At 46.4% G+C, this 26,277-nt stretch overlaps 2 long non-coding RNA genes across 2 annotated transcripts; one reads left to right on the top strand and one right to left on the bottom strand.

Annotated features, from left to right (window-relative positions):
* The first annotated feature begins 879 nt into the window (after positions 1-879).
* Positions 880-21,651, top strand: LOC148421776 (uncharacterized). The gene is made up of 3 exons (XR_015865949.1): positions 880-1,029; positions 6,766-6,840; positions 20,963-21,651. It is a non-coding gene; the product is annotated as an uncharacterized LOC148421776 (long non-coding RNA).
* On the bottom strand, positions 3,210-12,185 carry LOC148421777 (uncharacterized). Its single transcript, XR_015865950.1, has 3 exons — positions 12,125-12,185; positions 4,287-4,380; positions 3,210-3,301 (listed from the first exon to the last, which is right to left on the bottom strand). It is a non-coding gene; the product is annotated as an uncharacterized LOC148421777 (long non-coding RNA).
* Positions 21,652-26,277: the final 4,626 nt, after the last annotated feature.

Below are 26,277 nucleotides of genomic sequence, written 5' to 3'. Positions count from 1 at the left end.
ACAACTTGACTGCGGAGTGCGAACAGCTGATAAGGAGACTTCAACGGCAGAGCCCCTGGGAGATGACGTCAAGACCTCTGGGCTCACACGCACTACCAGAGAATGTGGAGATGGATAAGCGATTCTTGCTAATAGTACCATATAAACAAGTATGCTGTGTGCCAACTTTACATGTAATCAGATGCCTCTGTATCATATAAAATGGGGTGTGTTGGACGTATCGGGGGAGAACGAATGTGCCGTGACCAAATAAAGGCTACACTCCTTCTCTGTCTAGAGAAAAATATTAATTGAGTGCCTTTTCTCTCTTTATTGCCTAATTATTATAAATGTCTATTTGGTGAACCTGACAGCAGTCCAAGTGTTGTAACAGGTTGTCGTACCAGGTTTGAAGAGGACAAGGGGGAATTCAAAAGGCGTGATTCATTTTGATTCTATTTTCTGTTGAACTAAAGTAACAGAGCAATACATCAGTAATACATCAGGTAGAAGCAGAAAGGAAAAAACAGCTCTGAAATTTGATACCTTAAGAAAATCCAGAGAGAACGCAATGTCTTTGCGGCATTTAAAAACCTGGCCGTATAACACCAAAGGTATGACACTGTATGACAGTTTTATACTGTAAAACACTCAAGTATATGGTGGTGAATGGTGTTGAATCGGATGCCGTATATGCAATTTGAAAAGTAATTACTAGAGCAATATTGATTCGTAGAATATGTTTGAACACAGTGGGAAAAAGTGCACAGTATGTTTGTTGTTTCTTTGTGTTGTATAACCCGTTTTGTGACTATGCACTGAAATGCCACCTTGCACATAAAACAGAAGTGCTGAATCATAGAATCCATTACCTGTAAAATCGTAAGAATCTCATCTTCAGAGGAAACATTTGTGTGTTGGATAGAATTGTGTGCAACGTCAGCCTTTCCGATCTTGAATGAAGTTTTCAAAAGATGGGTCTGTGCAAGCTCTTCCACCCCCACATAATGACCTCAATTTGCATGTCTGCTGCTCCCCCAACGAGATGAAGTGAGTGTACAACTCTTTTTTTCAATGTACATAACACAGTTAGCCGTTCATAGGTGATTTAGGGTTTTAGCTAAACTCCTTGTTGCCAATTGGCACCCGGTGGTCTTTATAAGTAGTAGCGCCAATGCTGGACCTTCTAGTGTTAAACTACTTACTTACCACACAATGCCCATGGAGGAGCTGAACTGGAAGAGCAAGTTCACGAACGTCAGCCCTTGGGTTACCTTTGTTGACTCTTGAAAACGAAATTATTTTAGAAACATCTTTGCAGTTTAGCTAAAAAAAAAAAACATGCGTAACGATATATTATTTAGATTTGTTGCCAGTAGTGAAGGGTAAAATGAACAAAGACGAACGTGTGAATCAATAGGGTCGCAAATGTTGTTATGAGCGTGGGTCCGTATTTGGGCTGTGATGGCCCACCCTTCCTGAACTCTCCTGTAGCACAGACAGGTACAGAGTTGTTCGCTTTTTTAATATACAGGATGTGTTTAATATTGTGTTGTGCTGAATCTGATGGTTTGTAGCATCCTGGCGATTGTTATATATTATTTGCCAAGTACTACTTTGTGTCAGTAATGTAGAATTAAGAAAATTAAAAGCTGTCATTTCAACTATTGCGTGAGCAGCTTCGACATCCACGACCGGGACGAGTTGTGCAACTACAATTCTCTAATGTATCATTTTATGTTTATTTCTTTTCTCCCAACACCCACCCAACATGCATCTGCATTATGCTCCTAATAGTTTCAATGTTGTCTTCATGCTCTCCTCTGTTCGCTCAATCAAAGTAAGTCAAAAATGCACGCAATTGAAAACAAGTCATATAATACTTCTGACAATGCAGGAAAACCCGCTGCTTTTTATCAACTATAAAGAATTGAAGAATAAAATCGAGCTGTCATGTCAACTGCCACATGAGCAGCTTTGAGACCCGTGACATATTTGTGTAACACATGTTAATGAGCTTTCTCAAGCAACGGGTAAAATGCACGTTAAGGCGACAAGTGATAGTCATGACTTGATTGACCATTCCTTTTCTCAACTTGGGTGACGCATAAGAGCAAAAGCTCCAAACTTAGTTATTTTGGTCAACAAATATTGGTACAGAATATGTGGTATAACACGAATAAATTGTGAGGATTAAATTATTGTTGATCAAAAGCATAAATTATGGCACCTGACAAAAACTATTTCTGTTTATGATGTAAAGACAATATATTTGGGAAACGAGATGCTCTCTTGTGTGTACAATCACACCGAGACCTTGTCTACATGTAACCGGCTAGTTTAAATCCCCATAAACAAACAACAACGAGGGGAAGTTTATCCAAAACCGCATAGCGCAGTTTAAAATTTGTGTACAAGCATGCCAAGTTGCTTGGCGGCAGTAATGTTGCAAACTCTGTCCAATCAGAAAGAAGTTCCACCTCTGATGTCACTGGTTTCTGCGCGTCTTCTGTGGGAAAAAGAATAGCACGATGTAACACGCAGATCCCCGTTGAAGCTGGTCACGCGCAACCACGAAACCGAAGGTTTGGGCAAATCTCCATCTGGGCCAGAGGTTTTGAAACATTCGATTTTGATGAAAAAAAAGGCCGGCCACATACAGCAAATAGTGCAAACGGAGACACCGATGCCAGTTAGCACGAACCCCGCTATAGTGTAGACAGGGCCCGAGTCGTGTCTTCATCTTCCCCACCATCACCTGTGTTTTCAGGTGTGCGAATTGTTTCCCGGGATCCCAGGCAAGTGGGACCTGTAACAAATACTTTTAACAATGTGGAATCAGGGAAACAAAAAAATAAAATGAACAACATCGTACTAAATAAGAAATGTTAAAAACTGACACTGGCAAACACTAAACGTATAACTTGGAAAATAAAATAAAATAAACGACAATGAGAGCACACATCTCGGCATGACAGTAAAATCTCGTTGAAGCATAAAAAAGCGCTAAAAAACGCAATGGAATTCCCCACACAGCTTCAATTTTTTGTGTGTATTACATCCAATAAAACATATCAATGTTTTAACCCTCCATATTTATTTAAATATTTTTTTAAAGTTGTCATAGAGATCCAATCACTTGTTTTTTGGGGAGAAATGTGATAGTAGTAAATTCAATTGAAGTCTTGATAGAGCCATAGAAAACCCTAATGAAGTGTTGGTACATGAGCTTGCACAGTTCGCTGGTAGTTTCCAAGGTTCAGAGGGCTTCATTTCACATCACTAGTTGCCAGGAATTCAATATCTCGATGATGAGATTGTACTGTAAAAAAATGGAGGGAGAGAGGGACAGAGAAAATGAAAAAAATATGCAGTCCAAAATCAAATTGAAATAACTCTTGATACAAACATATGGTAATCCACGAAATACATAACGGAAAAATGAAATGTATAAATATACAATCAATTCAAATTACACCTAGTTTACCTTCGTCACTTTGGTAAGTTTGTGATATCAGAATTGAATTTGTCAAAACCCAGTGTAAAATTCAGATGTGTCACTTGTACACAGCTTCTTATTTTGTTTGATCACGTGGGAGATGGGAGATGCACGAAGAAGCCAGTGACCCTAGGGAGGATAAGTGGCTACAGATAATGGATGGATGGATGAGTTGCACTGTGCGCAACTTTACACAAATGTATTTGCTCTGAATTGGGACAATGTAATTGTCCAATTTAAGGGTAACATTCGGGCTGTACCACTCAATGCTTGCACCACCTTGAAAATAATAAAAAGCACTGCTGTAAACTACACAAATGGTACTATTAAAAACATTGATTAAAAAAAAAGGCCTATGAGTATGATTTTCTCCTAGTTAAATTAATCCTGGTCTCATCCAGAACACAGAAGTATAAAACAAATGCATTTAATGCTACTGACTTCTGAAGTATAGAATCAACTTTCCTGGCAGGTCATCTTGAACATCCATCCATTAATTCATTCATCCATCATCTGTACGCTTCTCCTCATGCGGGTTGCTGGCTTGCTCGTGCCTATCCCAGCAAGTCTTCACTTTCAGGCTGTAGGAGGAGACACCCTGCACTGGTTGCCAGTCATTTGCAAGACACACAGGGACAAACAACCATTCACAGAACCAATTACACCATTATGCCGCGTTCAGATGGAGTATGAGGCGTTTTGTCGGGAGGTCATTATTTTGTGCAACAGTGTCATGCAAGGGAAGGGGAGTGAGCCTGCTATGCATTTTACATTGAATCTGGAAAGGAGAGCATTGCTGGGAACTTACACTTTTCCGGGATGTGGCAGAGCCAATATTTTCTCCAACAGCACCTTTATTCTTCTTTTTTACACTGTGTCCCTCGCTTTACGGAAATACTCGTCTGCCAAAAATAAAAAAAGTTTCAATGTCTTAATCAAGTGGCCGATACCATACTGAATACTGTGCTGTCAGTGATGCACTGTCGTTATCATGGCACAGTAACTACAGTTCAACAGCTGTTAAAAAAGGAAGGGTTAGGGTTAGGGTTTAAGGGTGGGGTTGGGAATAACCAACCCAGTGCACTCCCCTCCACCCCGACATCTCTTCAATGCCCCTTCCTCCCACCTGCCAAAGGAGCTCCACTTGTTTCTTTTCTTTGCCTTTTGAGACCTTTTTCCATTTTCTTTTCCTCTTTTATATTGGCACTCTGTCTGATTTCCATCGTTCTTGGCCTTTTTTCTAATTATGTTGTTTTTTTTACCTTTTGTTTTGACTGTCTGATTTCCATAATACTTGGCCTTTTTTCTGATTTTCTTCTGTTTTCTTTAGCCGTGTCTCTGCTTTCGTTGTGCTTTGTTCAGCCTTTTTCAAATGTTTTAGCTGTTTTGTTTGAGTTTCTTTAGCTATGACCACCTTCGTTTGTTCAAATGGCTTTTGTTTTTTTGATTTTTCCTTTTGCTTTACCTTTTGTTATTTTGGCTCTCTATCTGATTTCCGTAATCCTTGGCCTTTTTTATGATTTTGTTCTGTATTCTTTAGCCTTTTCTCCGCTTTCAGTGTGCTTTCTTTAGCATTTCCTCTGCATTCTCTCTGCTTTCTTTAGCCTTTGGTTTGCTTTCCTTCTATCGTCTTTCTTTCTTTTGCAAGTCCTTGCTGTTTAGCTCTGTTTATCCACTTTCATACCACTCTCTCTTGCCCTTTGCCTTCTGTCGTTCTACTTTCGTTAGCCTCTCAATTGCTTTCTTTCTGTCAATTTTTTACTCGTGTTTCAGAATCGCCTTTGCTATATAAATAATCACCACCCCCCGATAGCGCTTAACTTCTTGTACTGATGGGGCCCTTATCGCGCCGTTTCGTAATAGATTATACTTCATCAGGCTGGGTCCCCTGTTTCTTATGCTATCTTCTTGACTTTCCTTTCTTCCTCTCCCACCTTGGCTGTTCGTGGATTTCTTCTTTCATCCTTTCGCCGTTTGGCTTTGTTGTTTTCTTTGCAGTCGAATCCTTTCTTGTGATGTTTCTCCTTTCTTATGATGTTTCTCCTATCATTCTTTTCTCTTTCTTATTTCTTTTCCTGCTCCCTTTGGCTTTGTGTTGTCCCCTTTTAGGTCGAATTAGTTATATCATGTTCCCTCCCACTTAACGGCACCCCCTTATCTTTCCACTCTCTATTGCTTCCGCTTTCTCAACTTTCCCCCCAAGACCCGCACTACTCACCCTTCTCCCAGGTCCCTCATCGGCATAAGAACTCCCCCAAGACCCGCACCACTCACCCCTCCCCAAGTTTCGCATAAGCAGTCATACTCCCATCCCTGAATTTATAGCTCCTTAATGTGAGTCGCATATTGCGTTACTCGGAGCACCACAGACACATATGTACTACTTTAATTAAGTTAGTATCCCCTCCCATTCCAATCCGGATCACCGCTCATGGATCCCCAGGCCGCAGGTAAGTGGAGGTATGTCCCGCTGTAGCCTCCGACACCATTGGATTCCCGGTTCCAGGTAAGTCGAGGTTTATCTCAGGTTGCCCCCCCCCGCCCGCCCACCCACTGATGATTCCCCACATAAATTTAGATTTATTCCCAATTAGAGTTAAGGTTATAACTTAAGATCAGTTAAGTATATATCTCAATTATTAGGGTAAAATTTAGTACAGGGCCAGATTAGGGTTAATACAAGTAAATATAATCGATGGTTGTGTTTTGGTCAGGGCTAGATAGGGTTATGGTTAGGTATCCCCCAATTAGCGCCAGGGTTAGCATTTAGGCACAGGTAAGTGTACGTCCAAATTCTATAGGGCTAGTTAGGGTTATGATTAAGCATTCACCAATTAGCTACAGGGTTAGCTTTTAGGCATAGGTAAGTATACGTCCGAATTCCAGAGGGTTGTGTGTTAGGATAAGGCCAGATCAGGGTTAGTTCAGGTAAGTATACGTTACCGGTTGTGATTAGGGCAGGGCTAGATAAGGTTATGAGGGTTAGGGTTAGGTTAGTATAAAGATCCGGTAGCGTACCGGGAGGGTTAGGAGGAACGAGTCCCCGCCGTGCACTCTCCGCACTGGGGGTCCCCTCCGAGGACCCCGGGGCCCCCGTAGGGTCGTCCCCAGAATATTCCCCTAATCCTATTTCCTCCCTCCCGATCATCCTACACTATCTTTGTGCATGAGAGTAATGGGCGTGATTCCATCTCGCTCTATAATCGCCACCCTCCGATTAATTAATGCTCCCGAAGCAGGTGCGGTGGGGGGCTCATCAATACACTTGTGCTCCTTGCTTCGCACAGACAAAAGGAGTGAGTTGGCGTGGTCCGACGGCACGTGTTCTCCTCATTACCAGACAATTGTCCCGAACAGCACAGGTATGTACAATATGAGCATTGTTAAGCACATTTTGATTTTCTGTATGTCATTGATCATCAATACGAATGGTTCCCATCGCTCTATTCGCTCCCCCATGCACTCCCCTCCTGGTTGAGGTTAGTATGAGAGCCGGCCGAGCACTAATGTTGCATATTAGCTCATTATCGCTATTGTACACTAATCTCCGAACTGGGTGTAAAAAAGAGCACATATTCCCCATTCCTCTTTTGTGTTGTTTTATTTTATTACATTATCACCCTTTCTCACTCGTTTAAGCAAAAGGATAACGGGTGCCCAGCTGAATTTGCCACTCCGCAGCCTTGTGTTTGTGCTCATTCTGGTCCCACAGTGGGCTGGGGTTAGGGTTAGGGTTAGGGTTGTAATGGCCTGCATTCTAGGTGGCTCAAGCCGTGTAATCCAAAATGATGGACCACCCGTGAGGCCGCATTGCCCACCATTTCTTCCTCGCAACGCCGAAGTTCCTCTACCTTCCGCCGCAGTGTCCCGCCCGTGTCGCCTACGTACATCATTGACAGACCAGCAGTGAAACAGGTAAACGCAATTTGGTCAGGTCGGCTCGCGCACCGGTGGAATTTTTATCATGCTTTTAGGGCGCCCATATCTCACAAACAATAGGAGTCAAGGGTTGGGGATCTCCCCCTGATCCTCAGGAGCTTCCAGGCTCGGCAACACGCTGCGGACCGGAAGATCCCCCAAATTGGGGTTCTTCCGGTATGCCGCAATCACCGGCTGGTGCCCCACCCCCCTCAGGGATCCAAGATATCCCGTAAAATTAATTTTACAGTGGATCGCCAGCCGAACACTCTGTTTTGAAAATGTGACCACTAGGGGAGTGCCATCACCGTCCTGGTGTTGCTCGTGCGTCCCCGGTTCTCAAAAGAACCTTCTGGCTTTGCGCAGTTCACTCCTGCTGTACCCCCGCCGTCGCAGGATTGCTAACAGGGTGGACGTGGCCTCCAGAAAGTCCTCCCGCCGGCTGCAGATTCTCGCAAAGCGCAACAATTGGGATTTCACGATGCCACTAAAGGTATGTCGAGGGTGCAAACTCGTCCTCCACAGCAGCGCGTGTGTATCAGTTTCTTTAAAATGCACTTTGAAATACAATGTTAGTGTATTTTCAAAATTCAGGCCTTTAAATGTTGTCACATCCAAAAAGTCTATACTGGTCATACTAGTAACCGCTTTGACCGAGCTGGATTCATTTTGGCTATTCAGCTGCACCACGAATCTTTGAAAGTCCTCCTCCGAGAAGGGCCAGACGCCCCAAATATCATCCAAAAAGCGATAATAATGCAGCGGGCGCTGTGGTGCTGAGGACAGTGCCCGCTCTTCCCAGTGTGACATAAAAATGTTGGCGTAAGAGGTGGCAAAAGCCGTGCCCATCGCTGTGCCACAAATCTGCAAATAATACTGGGAATCAAACACAAAATCATTTCTTGTAAGGTTGATTTCCAGCAGGCGCAATAATGCATCATTATTCATCAGGAAAGCGGCTCATCCAATTTTTAACCGCTTCCAGGCCTGCCGGGGTTTCAATGTTAGTATAAAGGCTCTGTTAAGAAGTTTCTGATTATAGTTAACGATTTTGTGTTTGAATTGTTTCCGTTATTACTATTTACGTCTGGACATGTTTTTCCTATGGTCATGTGATCTTCCTAGCAACCGCCTAGCAACCAATCACAAGTTGTGTTTCATTCCTCCACTACCAATCAGGACTCTGTTTACACTGGCATAGGTTGTTTTGCTCCTTCACCGGTCAGTCGGCAGGTATCGTTGTAACGGACAGTCATTTTTTGCTTTCATCCCATTCTGTGGATTATCACATTCCTTTCATTATTATTCCGTGTGTCCATGAGAATAGACCACGAACACACACACACACACACACACACACACACACACACACACACACACACACACACACACACACACACACACATCCATCTAAATACACCTACAGAAACTAAGCATTAATGAACCCAGATAAATAAATAGAACACTATATACCAAATAAAGAGTGGCATGAGAGTGTGCATCATCTTTATGTTCTGGCCGGACAACCTGATGAGATTGAGGATCCTTTGAATCAGTCAAGTACAGTCCTTTCAAGGAGGTCACAAGTTTGGGCGCTATTCCCACACCTCCATTACAGGCTCTCTACATTCATTGTGAACAGCAATGCATCTCGCGGAATTCGCAGATTACGCATCTTACTTAAGAAGTCATATGTATCCTTTAAGTAACTCGGATGATTATTTGAGAGAGGATTAAGGTAAAAATCTAAAAAGCTCGCCGATCTGTATGTCTCGCTGTCGCAATCCGAGACAATCGGGCGCCCCGCCGGCATCCAATGCGGGAAGCTCCAAATTTCTGGGCTCTTATGTATTTTATGGAGGAGATAGAAAATCCGAGGCCTGGGGTCAGAACTCCCCCTGAGGAATTTCAGTTGGCCTGCCGTAATGAAGTCCGCCCTCTTCATGTCCTTCAAAATGTCTCGAATCATCGGTATTGTCTCCCAGAAAATTGGGCCCTCTAGTTTACGGTAATATTTGGCGTTACTTAGTTGTCTAAGCACTTCTCGTATATAACGTTCACGATCCATGACAACCACCACCGCCCCCTTGTCCGCTGGTTTAATTACTATGCGTTTATCCTGAATTAGGCTTGTCAGTGCGGCTTGCTCAGGTTCCGTTAGGTTTTGTGTGTTTCTCATGTTCCAATTGATCTCATTAAACGCTCTGCAGTCCGCCTTGATAGCTGCTTTGACAGCCGCCGGTAGCATTGCGGCCGACGGGCTCCATTCTGAACGAGCCGTAAACGGTGTGTGGGACACCGCTGTCCCAGGTCCTGAAATATCGAAATAACCCTGACCCTAAAATTAATTACATTTGTACCTGTTTGCTGTGCCGTTACAGGGTTGGCCGAGTCATTACATGTAGCCTCTGGATGGAGCCCCTCGCCCTCCCCCCGTTCCAGGACCCTTTGATTCGCGAGGAAATTCCACCAGTGCATTAGCATCCTGTGCGCTGTTCCCGGCGTCCAGTGAATGCCATCCTGGCCCACTTTAAAACGCTCTGCTGGAAGAGCCGGAACATACGGATTTCTGGTGATATATTGGTTGAGTACACATAAATTATCCCGTTCTTTTAGTGTCAAAACCTGTGAAAAATAAATTTCTGCTATCCAGATTCGCGCATTCGAGAAGCGTCGTGTCGCGGCCCGCCTGGCTTGTTGAAGCTGTTTCACCGCCATGTTTCGGGCTGCCTGCGGTTAGGGTTAGGGTTAGGGCGAGGGTTACAGACGTAGATGACTCTCAGAAATCCCAGATGATGGTAGATTTACAGGCATATCACGACGCCTTAGCCTGGCAGCGATTTTTCAGGGCCATGGACAGCGACAGGCTAAACCATTTACGGCTCACTCTGAATGGAATCCACCGGTCACAATGCTGCCAACGGGCAATTAAGGCGGCTATTAAAGCGGACTGGGTTGCCTTTAAAGAAATTAATAGTAGTGCAAGGGACAAATGTAACCTAACCAAACCCGAACAAGCCGCGCTGACAAGCCTGATTCAGGATAGACGCATAGTGATTAAGCCGGCGGACAAGGGAGCTGTTGAGGTTGTCATGGTCCGATAACGTTATATACATGAAGCACTGAGACAATTAAACAATACAAAATATTACCGTAAACTGGAGGCCCTGATTTTCTGGGAGACAATTCCAATGATTTGGGACATCTTGGTGGAAATGAGAAGGGCAAACTTCATCACAGCAAACCAAATGAGACTTCTCAGGGGAAGTTCAGACCCGAGACCTCGAACTTTTTACCTCCTTCCAAAAATACGTAAGAGCCCAGAAAATTGGAGATTTCCATATTGGATGCTGGCGGGACGCCCCATTGTCTCTGACTGAGACAGCGAGACATACAGGACTGCCGTCTTTTTGGATTCTTATCTTAATCCACTTTCAAATAAGCATCTCAGTTACCTGAAGGACACTTATGATTTCCTCAGTAAAATGCGCAATTTACAAATTCCCCAAGATGCATTACTTTTTAAAATGGATGTTGAGAGTCTGTATACAAACATTGAGACCTCGGCAGGCCTGCAAGCAGTGAAAGAGTAGATAAGCCGCTCTCCGGCATGACGAGCATAGACTTTTTGGATGTTAAGACGTTCAAAGGCCCAAATTTTGACGAGACGCTAACATTGGACTCTAAGGTGCATGTTAAGGAGACGGATACGCAAGCGCTGTTATGGAGAACAAGCTTGCATCTACCTTTAGCGCCATTTTAAAATCCCAATTGTTGAGATTTAAACGAATATGCAGCCGGCCGGAGGACTTCCGGGACGCCATGTCCACTCTGGTTGCAGTTCTGCGACGGCGGGGATACAGCAGAAGTGAGTTACGGAGAGCCTGGAGGTCCTTCCAGTAACCGAGATTGCGGGAACGACGCCAGGAGGATGGTTGCACGCTGCTGGTGGTAACGTTCTCAAAACAAAGCGTCCGGCTAGCGACTCACCGTAAGTTGAATTTTAAGGGACATTTGAGATCCCAGAGGGGATTGGAGCGTCGACCAGTGATCGCCGCGTTCCGGAAGAACCCCAATTTGGGGGATCTTCTGGTTTGGGGCATATTACCGAGTCTGACGGCTCTGGAGGAACAGGGGGAGATCCCCAACCTCCGACTTCTTGTCTTCGTCAGACATGGGCGCACCAGACATATGATTAAGATTCCACCGGTGCGTGAGCCGTCTCGCCCAAATCGTGTCCTCCTCTTTCACTGCGCATTATGCGACATGATGTACGTGGGGGACACAGACAGGACATTGCGGCAGGAAGTAGAGAACTTACGGCGCTGCGTGGATGGCGCCTCGGATAACGTGACCTCACAGGTGGTCTCTCATTGCATGGCATGAATCACCTAGAATGTAGACCGAGACAAATAGGCCCATTATGGGACCAGATCGAACGCAAACGTGCGGCCTCTGAGTGGCAAATTCGACTGGGCACCCGACATCCACTCGGATTAAATGAATAAACACATGAATAATGTAAACAACGATCATGTGACCCCTAACTAGCCAGACTTGGACGGAGGACACGACCGGACAGCACAACTCAACAATAGCCAGGCGATATCCACGGGGGCCTACTTGGGCAGCTGCATGATGAGGACATGAATTCCTGCCGTTGAAGCAGGTTGATCCGCTGAGCTGCTATCGCTATGCTAAATAGTGGTTGTATGCGCGTACACATACGTGCGTGTGTGTGCGTGGAGACCTCCAACACATTCTCCCGGTGGTGATCAGGTGAACCTGGCAAGAGAAACAACGTTAAATGTAAACATAGAACAACAGGCTTTTTTCGGGAGACGAAATAAAATTAGGATTATTTTCCCGGACACGAGGAAAAGACACATTGCGGGAGGAAGACAGTAGAGTGAAGGGACCGCTTTTGGAAATGGACCAGCTGGTACCTGGGGGATGGGTGGGCTCCAGCGTGGAGAGTGCACAACGGGGCGGGTTTTTGCTGGGAGAGAGGGAGTTTTGTTCTTCTTCTCTCCCCTTGATCCGCCTCCGGATCTTTACTTAACCTAACCCTAACCCCCCCAACTCTAACCCTAACCCTAACCCTGAAACATAAATATATATATATATATATATATATATATATATATATATATATATATATATATATATATATATATATATATATATATATTGTTGCGAGGTGAAGAAACCACACGTTGCTGTGCTAGTGGAGATCTTTACTCTTCGCATGCCATCACAAAACTGATACATCAAAGTCCAAAACAGCAAAGACAAAGCCAACAGGTTCAAAGCATCAAAGGATCATAGCGACATGCCTACTGGGTGAGAGACATGGTCCTAGTGTCCGCCACACAGCTCCCCCCCGAACACCCAGAAAGGCATAACGGAAAACCCCACAGGGTATTCACCCGTCTGGCACCCTGAGTCACATTCCGGTCCTGGGCGGTGTATGTGACACCAGGGCCCCAGGTGCGACAGGAGTAAGGGTGAGACGCTCAGCGTGAAAACCATGAGGTAGCGTTGGCAAAGGGATGTTCTGAAGTTCCGCAGGAGCCGGAGTGGCAGTGCTGACCTGCATGCTGGCTGACACAGTGGCTTCCGAGGGACGGCCGGTCGCGGCTGCGTCCCAGTCTGTGCCTGGGCATGAACCTGCTGCGGCACCAACACCAGCTGACCCGCTCTGATGTATACTCGGACCATACCTGCGGGCATGGTGAATCGGAGGGGCGGCTGAATGATGGTGGCTGGAGGCCTACTGCTGAGGCCGGACGGACATCGGTAGTAGATGAGGCCACCCGGCTGGAAGATCCCGGTTGACGGCCAGGGACTCCGAAATTGGACTGCACAGCCATTCTCACCAGCGCCCGTACCAGCCTGTTGCTGGCTGGCTCGATCCCTGGTGCGCCAAGGGACTGGGCGATGGGTGAGCGGACCCTTGTCTGGCTGGCGTGGTACCAGCTTGCATTACCTGACGTATAGTAGGCTGGTGGAGGAATGTCACGATGTGGGACGTCTGCGGTGATTCCTCGCTGAAACATTCTGACGTCCGGGGTCACCCATGTGGCAAGACTACATCTCCAACAGCCAGACTAAACTTTCTAACGTCTGGGATAATAATATGGCAAGATGACCCATCCGGGGTCACCCATTCTAACGTCCGGGGTCACCAATGTGGCGAGGCGAAGAAACCACATGTTGGTGTGCTAGTGGAGATCTTTACTTTTCGCATGCCATCACAAAACTGATACAACAAAGTCCAAAACGGCAAAGACAAAGCCAACAGGTTCAAAGCATCAAAGGATCATAGCGACATGCCTACTGGGTGAGAGACATGGTCCTAGTGTCCGCCACAATATATATATATATATATATATATATATATATATATATATATATATATATACAGTCAGCCCCCGGCTTACGAGCACCCTGATTTGCGAACAATTCGCCTTACGAGCGTGGATCAGGGAGATTTTTGTCCTCCGCTTACGAGCAAACCTCTCGTCTTGCGAGCATTCCGACAAACTAGCCATTGAGTATGTAGAAATGTTCTCGCCTAACTGCGTCAACATATTCAGCAGTTGCGTCATCTACAATCATTAACAGACACTTATGGCGGTAACGTGAACGCTATTGGTCTTACAATCTCACACTGACTGTCTCACGGTGTCTAAATATATTACCATTTAAGTGTAGTGTTTGTACAGTTAAAGGGAAAAACAGCTGACATGAAATTAAATGTGCCGATTGCAGGACAAAGAATTGTCATTGGTTTAAATGTGTGTTTTTTTTTAATTAATTGTCAATACATTCCAACCGTTTAAAAAAAAGTGCGAATAATTATCAGTCAGTCAAGGAGACGCCAATATGCTATTGGTCGATTAAGGTCACCCGGTCTCACTCACGGAGATGCTATTGGCCGGCGTCACACGTCAATCACAGAAATGCCGATATGCTATTGGCCGAACGCCTTTATCTAGCTTGATGGGACAGGATGGAAGGAAGTAGACAAAATGAGTGAAAAACGGAATGTTTTGAAGACTTTGCAAACTTTATCTGTTAGACATAGCTTCTAAAATTACTAGCAGCGGTAAAGGAAGAAATAAGAGGATGATGTTTTAGTATCTCCGTGATTTGCACCATGACTGAAAGAGTTACTGTAACACTGTAAGACCAATAGCCTATATGCGTTGCCGTATTAACTCAAGAGGTTAATCTCTGCACCCTGTTACGACTGGTAATACAGTGTCATATAATGGTTGCTTGACAAAACTGCATGTCATGTTAGTTAGTCGGCGACCTCCCGACATGCTTTGGGACAGCGCCATTCTTGCAATTCTGTGAGTTGTAACCAACGGTGAACTGACGCTCGAACAAGCCATAAGTGTGGTGCCTAGTAAATACAACACACACAACCTTACCTCCGCCTCCACCCAGCTCAATTCACAAAAACAGCTGACATGAAATTAAGTGTGCCGATTGCAGGACAAAAAATCGTCACAGGTTTAAATGTGTTTTAATCAATAAGATGTCAATACATTCCAACCGTTTAAAAAAAAAGTGCGAATAATTATTAGTCAGTCAAGGAGACGCCAATATGCTATTGGTTGATTAAGGTCACCCGGTCTCACTCACGGAGATGCTATTGGCCGGCGTCACACGTCAATCACAGAAGTGCCGATATGCTATTGGCCGAACGCCTTTATCTAGCTTGATGGCACAGCTGGTTGGGATGGAAGGAAGGAGAGAAAACCCTGACTGAAAAAGTTACTTTGACACTGTAAGACCAATAGCATATCTGATTTACCGTATTGACTTCGAGCATTCATCTCTGCTCATCTCTGCTTATCTCAGCACAAATCACGTCTTTCCAAAGGTAAAAGTCCTTTTTCCTTTGTATTTGTTATTTAATGCAACTGTTCAGTAGATTATGTCACTTAATATTAATATATGTATACAGCGTGATGATTTTACCTAAGGCTTCTACGCGCGTTGCACGCATTCACGAATTAACATGGGTCTGGATTGCCCGCTATACGAGCAATTCGAGATACGAGCGTGGCCGCTGAACGGATTAAGTTCGTAACCCGGGGGCCCACTGTATATATATATATATATATATATATATATATATATATATATATATATATATATATATATATATATATATATATATATATAAACAATGCAAAATAAACGTAACGATAGAAACGCGCACGGGCCCGATCGCTGGAGCGCATGCTCGGCGCTCGGAAGCCATCCGCCAAGAAAACACCGGTCGACAAATTCGGACCGTCAAGATTGGTAATAAAAATTCAATAATAAATAGATTCAAAAACTTGGAATAAAAAGGTACGGATCGAAATACAATAAAACGAGTTCAAAAATTCATAGGATCCGATTAACGGGACGCACGCTTGGTTTTTGGAAGCCGGTCCCGAACTGGAAGGATCAGGCAGATAAAATCATTAAAAGATATAAGGAATAAATATATAAATAAATGATTAAATAAATATATAATGTAAAATAAACGATACAATAGAAACGCGCACGGACCCGAGCGCCTGAGCGCACGCTCGGCGCTCGGAAGAAAGCCGTCCGGGGAGAAAACACCGGCTAAAAAATTAAATCTTTAAGATTGATAATTTAAACTTAATAATAAATAGATTTTGGAATAAAAAGATACGGACCAAAATACAATAAAACGAGTCTTTATTATATAAAAATTCATAGGATCCGATGGACGGGACGCATGCTCGGCGTTTGGAAGCAGGTCTCGAACGGATAGGATCAGGGAGATAAAATCATTTAGAGATATAATAAAACGTGGTCTAAAATACAATAAATGAGTAAATACATTTCATAAATAAAACAAAAATAACATATATTTATAGACGAGAGCTAAGGACGCAGCGGTCGCGCGCTGTTGACACGAAGGATGAGGGGGTGTCGGGGACTTGAAGGAGAGGGGGCTGAGTGGCAGGTAAGGTGTGGCAGGGTGGGTCCACGGGGAGATTTATGTAAATAGGAGGGTGGGCAAGAGCGCACGTTCGGGAAGGGGGAGCACGGATCGTACCGGTCCGGAGTCCCAGGGTCCACGTTTCCACACGGACGTGGCCACTGACCCACTGAGAGTTGGTACCCGAGAGAGTGCCATGGAGCCGAGAGTAAGACAAACACCAAGACGAAGGATTGACTACGACCCGAGAGTCCGGGAACGTGACTCACGGGCGGACCTTTCGCGGGGACAGCACTGCGACGAGATGGCACCGTTTCCGCTGGCCCGGACCGGTCGCGACGGACGACGGGTGAGAATAGAATCGCCGCGCCGACGCCTCGAAACTACGCCGTCGGATGTTGACCATGGACGACGGAGAGGTATGGGAACGCCGCGCCACCGACGCGCAGGAACGCCGCCGTCACTGACGGCCCGCGGCGCGCGCGGGAGATGGGAGGACGTAGGGGCCCAGCAGCACCACCGCCGGGGGCAGACGTCACCTCTCCCGACGGGCGACGCGCGCAGGCGACAGGAACGTGCGGAAACGCGCCGCGGCGGCGGCGGATGAGCGCGGAGGCGCAATGACAGGGGCAGCGGCAATACCAGCAACAGCAGCAGCAGCAGCGGCAGCAGCAGCAGCAGCGACGACGCGAGTGGACACAGTCCCCGCCGGAGGACGGAGTGCATGGACGGCGGGAACGGAGGACGACGGGAGACCACCACCGCCGCAATGAGGGGACGTCGGTACGCGACAGGCGACAAGAGCTCGCGGAGATGCGGCACCGGCAACGAGGGAGGACACCGGCCGGGCCGAACAGCTCGCCGGGCGAACGATGGGAATGGAGGGAGAGACGACGCCCCTACGGGGAGGGGATGTCGACGACGCCGCCGCCGACCCACATCGAGCGCGCGCAACGGACCCGGGGGGGACGCCACCCGAATGGGGCAAGACGCCGCATACCCGCGGGGGACGCTGGCAGTGGGAGCAAGCGACGGCGCGCCGCCACCGGAGACGCCATCGCCGCGGCGGGGACGGCGAGCGTCTCCGCGAGGGGAAGGACGGGACGGTAAGCGCCGGACCCCGACAGCGGACTACGACCAGTCGAACCGGGGTCCGGGAGGCCGAGTGAGTCCCCAGCCCTGCAAGGTCCCGAGACGAGAGGTGGAGAACGCACGGGACGCGACGCCGGGCCGACCAATCTGAAGGTGGAGAGGGAAGGCAAACGCGGAGCGACGACCGACGCGGGAGCATACGGATGACCGGAGGAAGTAGGTGAGAGCGATATACAACCTCATCAGGCTTGTGCATCACGGCAACAACGTGGTGGAGCGGGGGATCGGGACCCGGCTGGCCGTCTTCTCCAAGGTGGAGTCGTTCCTGACAGGGGTGATCCAGCCGGCCGGCATGACGGACAGGACGCGACTACTGCTGAGAGACAGCGCGCAGACCTGAGTCCAGGACGTCCGACTGATTCTGGACCAGCACTACAGGGACGGTGTGGACCGAGCTGAGGGACGACTGGCGGATCGCTCACCGAGTAGCGGTCAAATGGGCTCGGAAGAACATGAAGCGCCGGCCGGAGGAAAACACCCTGACCGAGGTGAACAGCATCCTCCTGGACCTCGTGGCCGAGAAAGAGACGGTCGTCGGACGAGAGATCGAAGTGATGGGGCAGGCGGTAAGTGAGGCGAGCCGAGGACCTGATGGCGGACTTGTGCCAGGACGAGGACCTGCTTGATGGAATTGATTGGGAGGCGGAGCTGAGGGTAATCGAGGAGGCGATGGAGCGGGAGAGCGAACCGGAGGAGGAAAAAGCGATGGCCGGGACGAGAGCGACCGGGAGCCGGGACGGAGAACGGAAAGCGACGGGACCCGACCCGAGCAAGGAGGAGGAGGATGACGACGATGAAGAGGACGCCCGAGGCAAGGAGGAACGGGGAGCCTTCCGAGACACCGTTCTGTGGCTCGGGACGACACCGGGGACCCGAGGACTGGCCCAACGACGAGAACGCCGGGGCGACGAGGACGCTCATCCCACCCCCGGTCGAGTCTCGAGAGTCGACGACGGAGGGGAGCCACGGGGTGACCTGCCACCCGCACAGCAACCGGAAACTCCTGGAGTGGACGCTGAGCCCCCAGAGGAGGCGCGTCCTGATAGGCGACTCCAACCTGGGGAGGATGCCGAACTTCCAGGACCTGAATATGCAGGTGGACAGCTACCCGGGGGCCAACTTCAGGCACCTGACGGCCGTCCTCGGAAGGGGCCAGAGAGAGGAGTGGGTGCAGACGGTGGTCCTGGCGGCGGGGATCAACAACCGGGGGCAGGCCGCCTATCCGACGGCGATCAAGCAGGGGCAGCGGGCAGCCAGTACACCAACATCGGGACGGTGGCGGGCATCCGAGCGGTGCGACGGTTCATGAACCGACACCCAGACCCCGAGGGGCCGGACGACGCGCCGATCAAACTGCTGGAAATAAACTTGACGCGGAACGACTTCGAGTTCGACTCGGAGCACTTCCTGCAGATCTGCAGCACGGCCATGGGCAAGAAGTTCGCTCCATCGTACACGAACATCTACATGGCTCACTGGGAGGAGGCGACCTTGGCCGCGGCCGAGAAGAAACCGAAACACTACTACCGCTTCCTGGACGACATCTGGGGCGTGTGGGCGCACACGGAGGCGGAGTTCGAGGAGTTCACGCGGCACCTCGACACGATCCACGCTTCCATCAAGATCAAGGCCCAGGCACACAGGAGCCGAGTGGACTTCCTGGACGTCACCACCTACAAGGGACCGGATTTTCGCGTCGCGTCCACACTGGACTTCAAGGTCCACTTCAAGGAGACGGACACACACACCCTTCTGTGGAGAACCAGTGTGCATCCCAGTCTGCATCCCCCGCACATGTTCAGGGGGATCGTCAAGTCCCAGCTGCTCAGGTTCCATCGGACCTGCAGCAGGCAGGAGGACTTCTGGGCGGCGACCAAAATGCTCTTCGGGGTCCTGACGCAGAGGGGTTACAGCAGGACCGAGCTGAAGAGGGCGCTGAGGAGCTTCCGCGAGCCGAGGGCGCGGGAACCCGAAGGGGAGGCGGAGTGCATCCTCATGGTGACCACGTACTTCAGACAAGGTGCGGAGCTGACCCGCCGCTGCAGGGTGAACTTCCGGGAGATCCTTGGACCGCTGGAGGGCCTGGGGGAAAGAAGGCTCATCGCGGCCTACAGAAAAAACCCCAACCTGGGGGACCTGTTGGTACGTTGCAAGCTGACGCCCCGGCGAGGCTGGAAGAGAAGACGGAAGATACCGGAGTACCGAGCGCTAAAGTTCGTCAGGAGCCAGCGGACGGGAGAAGTCATCAAATTGCCGACGGTGCGGGAGCCGCACAGGACGAACTGCGTCTATCTCCTGATCTGCGAGAGGTGCGGGATGAAGTATGTGGGGAAGACGAGCAACTCGCAGCGCATCCGCTTGTATCAACACAAATACTGCAACAGGCGGGGCCGAAAAACCCACACCAAGTTGGTGTGGCACTTCAGGGCTCACGGCCTCCAGAACCTCAGGTGCAGAACACTGCAAGTGGGCCCCCTATGGGACCGGGAGGCGCGAAGGAAGGCGAAGAGGACGTGGATCCGGAAGCTGGACACGAGGTACCCGATCGGCCTGAACGAGGGGTAGCGAGACACGGAATCGGGGACACGACGGCAACGTGGACAACGGGGGAGGAACACCAACTCACCTGCGGCGGGATGGAAGGACGACGGTGACGACAACGCGGCTAACGGGTAAGAACCGAGCATGACCAATGATCGTCCTAACCATAACCATCGGGAGAGTGTGACTAAACATCATCACCCTATCACGACTGTTCTAACAACAAACATCGGGAGAGCGTACCTAAACACAACCAAATGATCTCGGTCGCTCTACCCACAACCATTGGAAGAACGAGCCTAAACACAATCAAATGGTCTCGGTCGCTCTAACCACAACCATCGGGAGAGCGTACCTAAACACAACCAAATGATCTCGGTCGTTCTAGCCACAACCGTCGGGAGAGCGTGCCTAAACACAACCAAATGGTCTCGGTCGCTCTAACCACAACCGTCGGGAGAGCGTGCCTAAACACAACCAAACGGTCCGGGTCGCTCTAACCACAACCATCGGGAGAGCGTGCCTAAACACAACCAAACGGCCTCGGTCGCTCTAACCACAACCATCGGGAGAGCGTGCCTAAACACAACCAAATGATCTCGGTCGTTCTAACCCCAACCATCGGGAGAGCGTGCCTAAACACAACTAAATGGTCTCTGTCGCTCTAACCACAACCGTCGGGAGAGCGTGCCTAAACACAACCAAATGGGTTCGGTCGCTCTAACCACAACCACTGGGAGAGTGCGCCTAAACATAAGTAATGGCAGCATTAACCACAAGCATCGGGAGAGTGTACCGAACCATCATCACCCTGCCGCAACTATCCTAAACACAACCACCGGGTGGGCGTGTCTAAACATAACCAAATGGTCTCATCATCAATGGCAAAAAAGGAGGAGAAGAGCCAACGAGCGAGAAAACCACTCACCGGCGACGGAACCGGGAAAACAACGACGAAGTGGACAACTAGGAGGAGAAAGGGACTCGCCTGTGGCGGGACAGAAGGAGGAGGACGACGACGGGACCGACAGGTAAGAAAACCACTCGCCGTAGACAAAACCAGGAAAACAACAACAACGGGAACGACGGGGGACGGAAACCGACTCACCTGGGCCGAGAGGGATGGAACGATGACGAGGACAACGCGGCTAACAGGTAAGCAACCGCTCACCCGCGACACAGGCCGGAAAACAACAGCGACGCGGACGACGGGGGAGAAAAACAGGCTCACCCGCGACGAGATGGAGGGAGCGACGGAGACCGCGACGACGCTCGACGACGGTCACCGGCTCATCGGCGACGGAACGGGAGGACGACAGCAAGGACAATGGGGTTGACGGGCGGGAAAACCGCCCACCGGCAACGGAACCGAGAAAACGACGGCGGAGAGGACGATGGGGAAGGAACAACGACTCACCTGCGACGGAAAGGAAGTACGACGACGAGGTCTACGCGGCTGACGGGACGACGGCAACGCGGCGAATGGAACGAAAGGCAAGACGATCACTTACCGGCGACGGGACCGAGAAAACAACGGAGGTGCGAGCGATGTGGAGGACGATGCGGACAGAGGAGATGGGAGACCGACTCACCTGCGACGAGATGGAAGGACGACGAAGACGACAACGCGGCTAACAGGTAGGAAACCGCTCACCCGTGACAAAACCCGAAAAACGAGGGCGACGTGGATGAGGAGGAAGGGAAACAGGTTTAACTGCGACAAGACGGAAGGAACGACGGCGTCCAGGACGACGTTTACCTGCGACGAGGAAAAGAGATGGAAGGACGACGACAACGCAGCAACGTTGCAACGAAGACGACGACACGGCTAAAAGGCAACGGAAGGCTCTACAAAAAAAGAGGGGACCACTCGCTGGCATCGAGCGGCGGAGAACGGCGGACGTGGGGTGCCCTTCGAGACAAATGGTGGTCGACGGAGAGTCCCGATGCGATCCCTGGAAGAGGAGAGTGCATAACGAGATCCTGGAAAGGACCTCGGGTCTTTTCTAACACAAAACCTAACCAAACAAACAAACAAACAAAAAAATAAGAATCTGCTTGTACAATTTATTCAATAACATTAACTGTTCTTGCTTCATTCACCGAATAATGGACAAAATCGAAAAAAAGAAATTGCTTGCAATCACAACATACTAATTTTTTTTAATAAATTTGTGTTAGAACTAAAAGTATACGAATCCTAATTCACATAATTTTCTCTTAGATTTTCACATTGACACGTCACATTTTTTAAAGATATAGAAAAATATGTTATGAATGCAAGGAACTGACCTCCGAGACGTTTGCCTTAATACATGTTTACATTCAAAGATATGGAATAATTCGTAACGAATGCAATGACTTGAATTATATTATAGTATCCACTAAGTCATCAAATCAGTGTCACTTCACTTTGTCAAGTGGGTTGACTGCAGGGATTTTTAAGGTCCAGCAGGTGTCAGTATTTAATTACACAATATTAACACAGTATCAGCAGTGACACTGCTGATAAAAAACTGTGCAACAATCAGTTATGAATACGTCAACCATTCCACAAATCAGCAAAAGCACACACACAAACTTGTGACTTCGGCCGAGTCGTCTTGTCGGCAGAAACCCTCCTGCGGCCATATCTTGCTTTGTCTGGGCATGATTTCTAAAAAAAAAAAGACAAAATCAATTTTTGGACCTGCAGTTTGTGTACAGTACAGTACTATAATTTGGACTAGATTTCTATGTACGCCCCAATATAGCCCCAGTAACCAAAAACAATCTTTTGTTTTTTTGCGTATTTTATTTCCTTTCTTCTATTATTTAACATGACATTATCCTTATTAACATTATTGTATATTCATTAAATAACTAATATTACTTAGTTTGTTGAAAATTTGTTCTCAGGACTGGTTATCTGCACCAAGACTCCGGTGAAAGAGTACGCAAGTCATCACGTTGAACTTCACATTTATTTTGGCTCATGTATGGTGTATCATGTAGTATCTATTGAATAATAAATCAACTAACATATAAACACTTGCCGAACTTTATTCCATGTATTTACTGTATTTTTAGCCGACATTAGCGGGTTAGCAACAACTAACAACAACTACTAATAAACAGGGTCAAAATGTGCTCCACTCGTGCTGAAAACGCTGTTTTGGCCATTTCCTTAATGTTGACTATAAATCTTAAATTAAGCATTTTTCAGCAGAAATGATGAATGTTGTCTTCTTAATTCTTGCTTCTAAAGCATACCCAAGCAGAAATTTAATTGTACAATGATGTTTTTTAAACAGGGTCTAAATGTGCTCCACTCGCGCTGAAAACGCAGAAATTTAATTGAACAATGATGTATTTTTAAAAGGGTCAAAATGTGCTCCACTTAGGCTGAAAACGGTGTTTAAGCCATTTCCCTAATGTTGACTATAAATCTTAAATTAAGCATTTTTCAGCAGAAATGATGAATGTTGTCCTCCTTATTCTTGCTTCTAAAGCATACCCAAGCAGAAATTTCATTGTACAGTGATGTTTTTTAAACAGTCAAAATGTGCTCCACTCGCGCTGAAAACGCTGTTTTGGCTATTTCATTAATGTTGACTATAAATCTTAAATTAAGTGTTTTTCAGCAGAAATGAATGTTGTCCTCTTAATTCTTGCTTCTAAAGCATACCCAAGCAGAAATTTCATTGTACAATGATGTTTTTCAAAAAGGGTCAAAATGAGCTCCACCCGGGCTGAAAACGCTGTTTTGGCCATTTCAATAATGTTGACTATAAATCTTAAATTAAGCATTTTTCAGCAGAAATGATGAACGTTGTCCTCTTAATTCTTGCTTTTAAAGCATACCCAAGCAGAAATTTCATTGTACGATGATGTTTTTTTAAAAAGGGTTAAAATGTGCTCCACTTGCACTGAAAACGCTGTTTTGGCCATTTCATTAATGTTGACTATAAATCTTAAATACGTAAAGTATTTTTCAGCAGAAATAATGACTGTTGTCCTCTTAAATCTGGCTTCTAAAGCATACCCAAGCAGAAATTTCATTGTACAATGATGTTTTTTAAAAAGGGTCAAAATGTGCTCCACACGGGCTCAAAACGCTGTTTTGGCAATTTCATTAATGTTGACTATAAATCTTAAATTAAGCATTTTTCAGCAGAAATGATGAATGTTGTCCTCTTAATTCTTGCTTCTAAAGCATACCCAAGCAGAAATTTCATTGTACAATGATGTTTTTTTAAAATGGTCAAATTATGCTCCACACGGGCTCAAAACGCTGTTTTGGCCATTTCATTAATGTTGACTATAAATCTTAAATTAAGCATTTTTCAGCAGAAATGATGAATGTTTTCCTTTTAATTCTTGTTTCTAAAGCATACCCAAGCAGATATTTCATTGTATATGTTTTTTTTTTTTTTTTTTTTAAAAAGGGTCAAAATGTGCTCCACTCGGGCTGTAAACGCTGTTTTGGCCATTTCATTAATGACTATAAATCTTAAATTAAGCATTTTTCAGCAGAAATGATGACTGTTGTCCTCTTAATTCTTGCTTCCAAAGCAAACACAAGCAGAAATTTCATGGTACATTTTTTTTTTTTAAAAGGGTCAATGTGCTCAGGCTCAAAACGCTGTTTTGGCCTTTTCATTAATGTTGACTATAAACCTTAAATTAAGCATTTTTCAGCAGAAATGATGAATGTTGTCCTCTTAATTCTCGTTTCTAAAGCATACCCAAGCAGAAATTTCATTGTACAATGATGTTTGCTGAAAAGGGTGAAAATATAATCCACTCGGGCTGAAATTGCTGTTTGGCCATTTCATTAATGTTGACTATAAATCTTAAATTAAGCATTTTTCAGCAGAAATGATGACTGTTGTCCTCTTAATTCTTGCTTCTAAAGCATACACAAGCAGAAATTTCATTGTACATGTTTTTTTTTTTTTTTTTAAAGGGTCAAAATGTGCTCCACTCGAGCTGAAATCGCTGTTTTGGCCATTTTGTTAATAATGACTATAAATCTTTTTTTTTTTTTTTTTTTTGAGCAGAAATGATGTATGTTGTCCTCTTAATTCTTGCTTCTAAAGCATACCCAAGCAGAAATTTCATTGTACAGTGATGTTTTTTAAAAAGGGTCAAAATGTGCTCCACACGGGGCTCAAAACGCTGTTTTGGCCATTTCATTAATGTTGACTATAAATCTTAAATTAAGCATATTTAAGCAGAAATGATGAATGTTGTCCTCCTAATTCTTGCTTCTAAAGCATACCCAAGCAGAAATTTCATTGTACAATGATGTTTTTTTAAAAAGGGTTAAAATGTGCTCCACTCGTCCTGAAAACGCTGTTTTTGTCAATTCATTAATGTTGACTATAAGTCTTATATTAAGCATTTTTCAGCAGAAATGATGAATGTTGTCCTATCAATTCTTGCTTCTGAAGCATACCCAAGCAGAAATTTCATTGTACAATGATGTTTTTTAAAAAGGGTCAAAATGAGCTCCACTCGGGCTGAAAACGCTGTTTTGGCCATTTCAATAATGTTGACTATAAATCTTAAATCAAGCATTTTTCAGCAGAAATGATGAACGTTGTCCTCTTAATTCTTTAATTCCCATTCTTCCGATTCCGACGGTTCCAATTTTATTTGATTCCCCCAAGTCTCGGCATTCCATGGTGGTATCCATTTACTTCTTCCCAGAATTCAAAATTTTCCCACGATTCCACTTTTTCAGTTTTTCCCTTATATCCTTGCCATTCTTCATCCGATTCCGACTGTTCTAACTTTAAATGATTCCCCCAATTCCCGCCATTCCACATCATTCAAAACCTCTCTTCAGGTGTTTCACCTTCACACGTAATTTCTTCAGGAATTGCACATATTCTAGTTATTGTGTGAAGGTGAAACCTTCACACATATGTTATTCCTTGACTTTATTATTGTGTGAAGGTGAAACCTTCACACATATGTTATTCCTTGACTTTATTGTGTGAAGGTGAAACCTTCACACTTATGTTTTTCTCCACCTTTATTGTGTGAAGGTGAAACCTTCACACTTATGTTTTTCTCCACCTTTATTATTGTGTGAAGGTGAAACCTTCACACTTATGTTTTTCTCCACCTTTATTGTGTGAAGGTGAAACCTTCACACTTATGTTTTTCTCCACCTTTATTATTGTGTGAAGGTGAAACCTTCACACTTATGTTTTTCTCC

This window comes from Hippichthys cyanospilos, chromosome 6 (assembly GCF_059441005.1).
Source record: "Hippichthys cyanospilos isolate Australia breed blue-spotted pipefish chromosome 6, RoL_Hcya_1.0, whole genome shotgun sequence".
Lineage (NCBI taxonomy): Eukaryota > Metazoa > Chordata > Actinopteri > Syngnathiformes > Syngnathidae > Hippichthys > Hippichthys cyanospilos.
The sequence above is the reverse complement of the archived record's forward strand: the minus strand, read 5'-3'. Positions and strand labels throughout refer to the sequence as shown.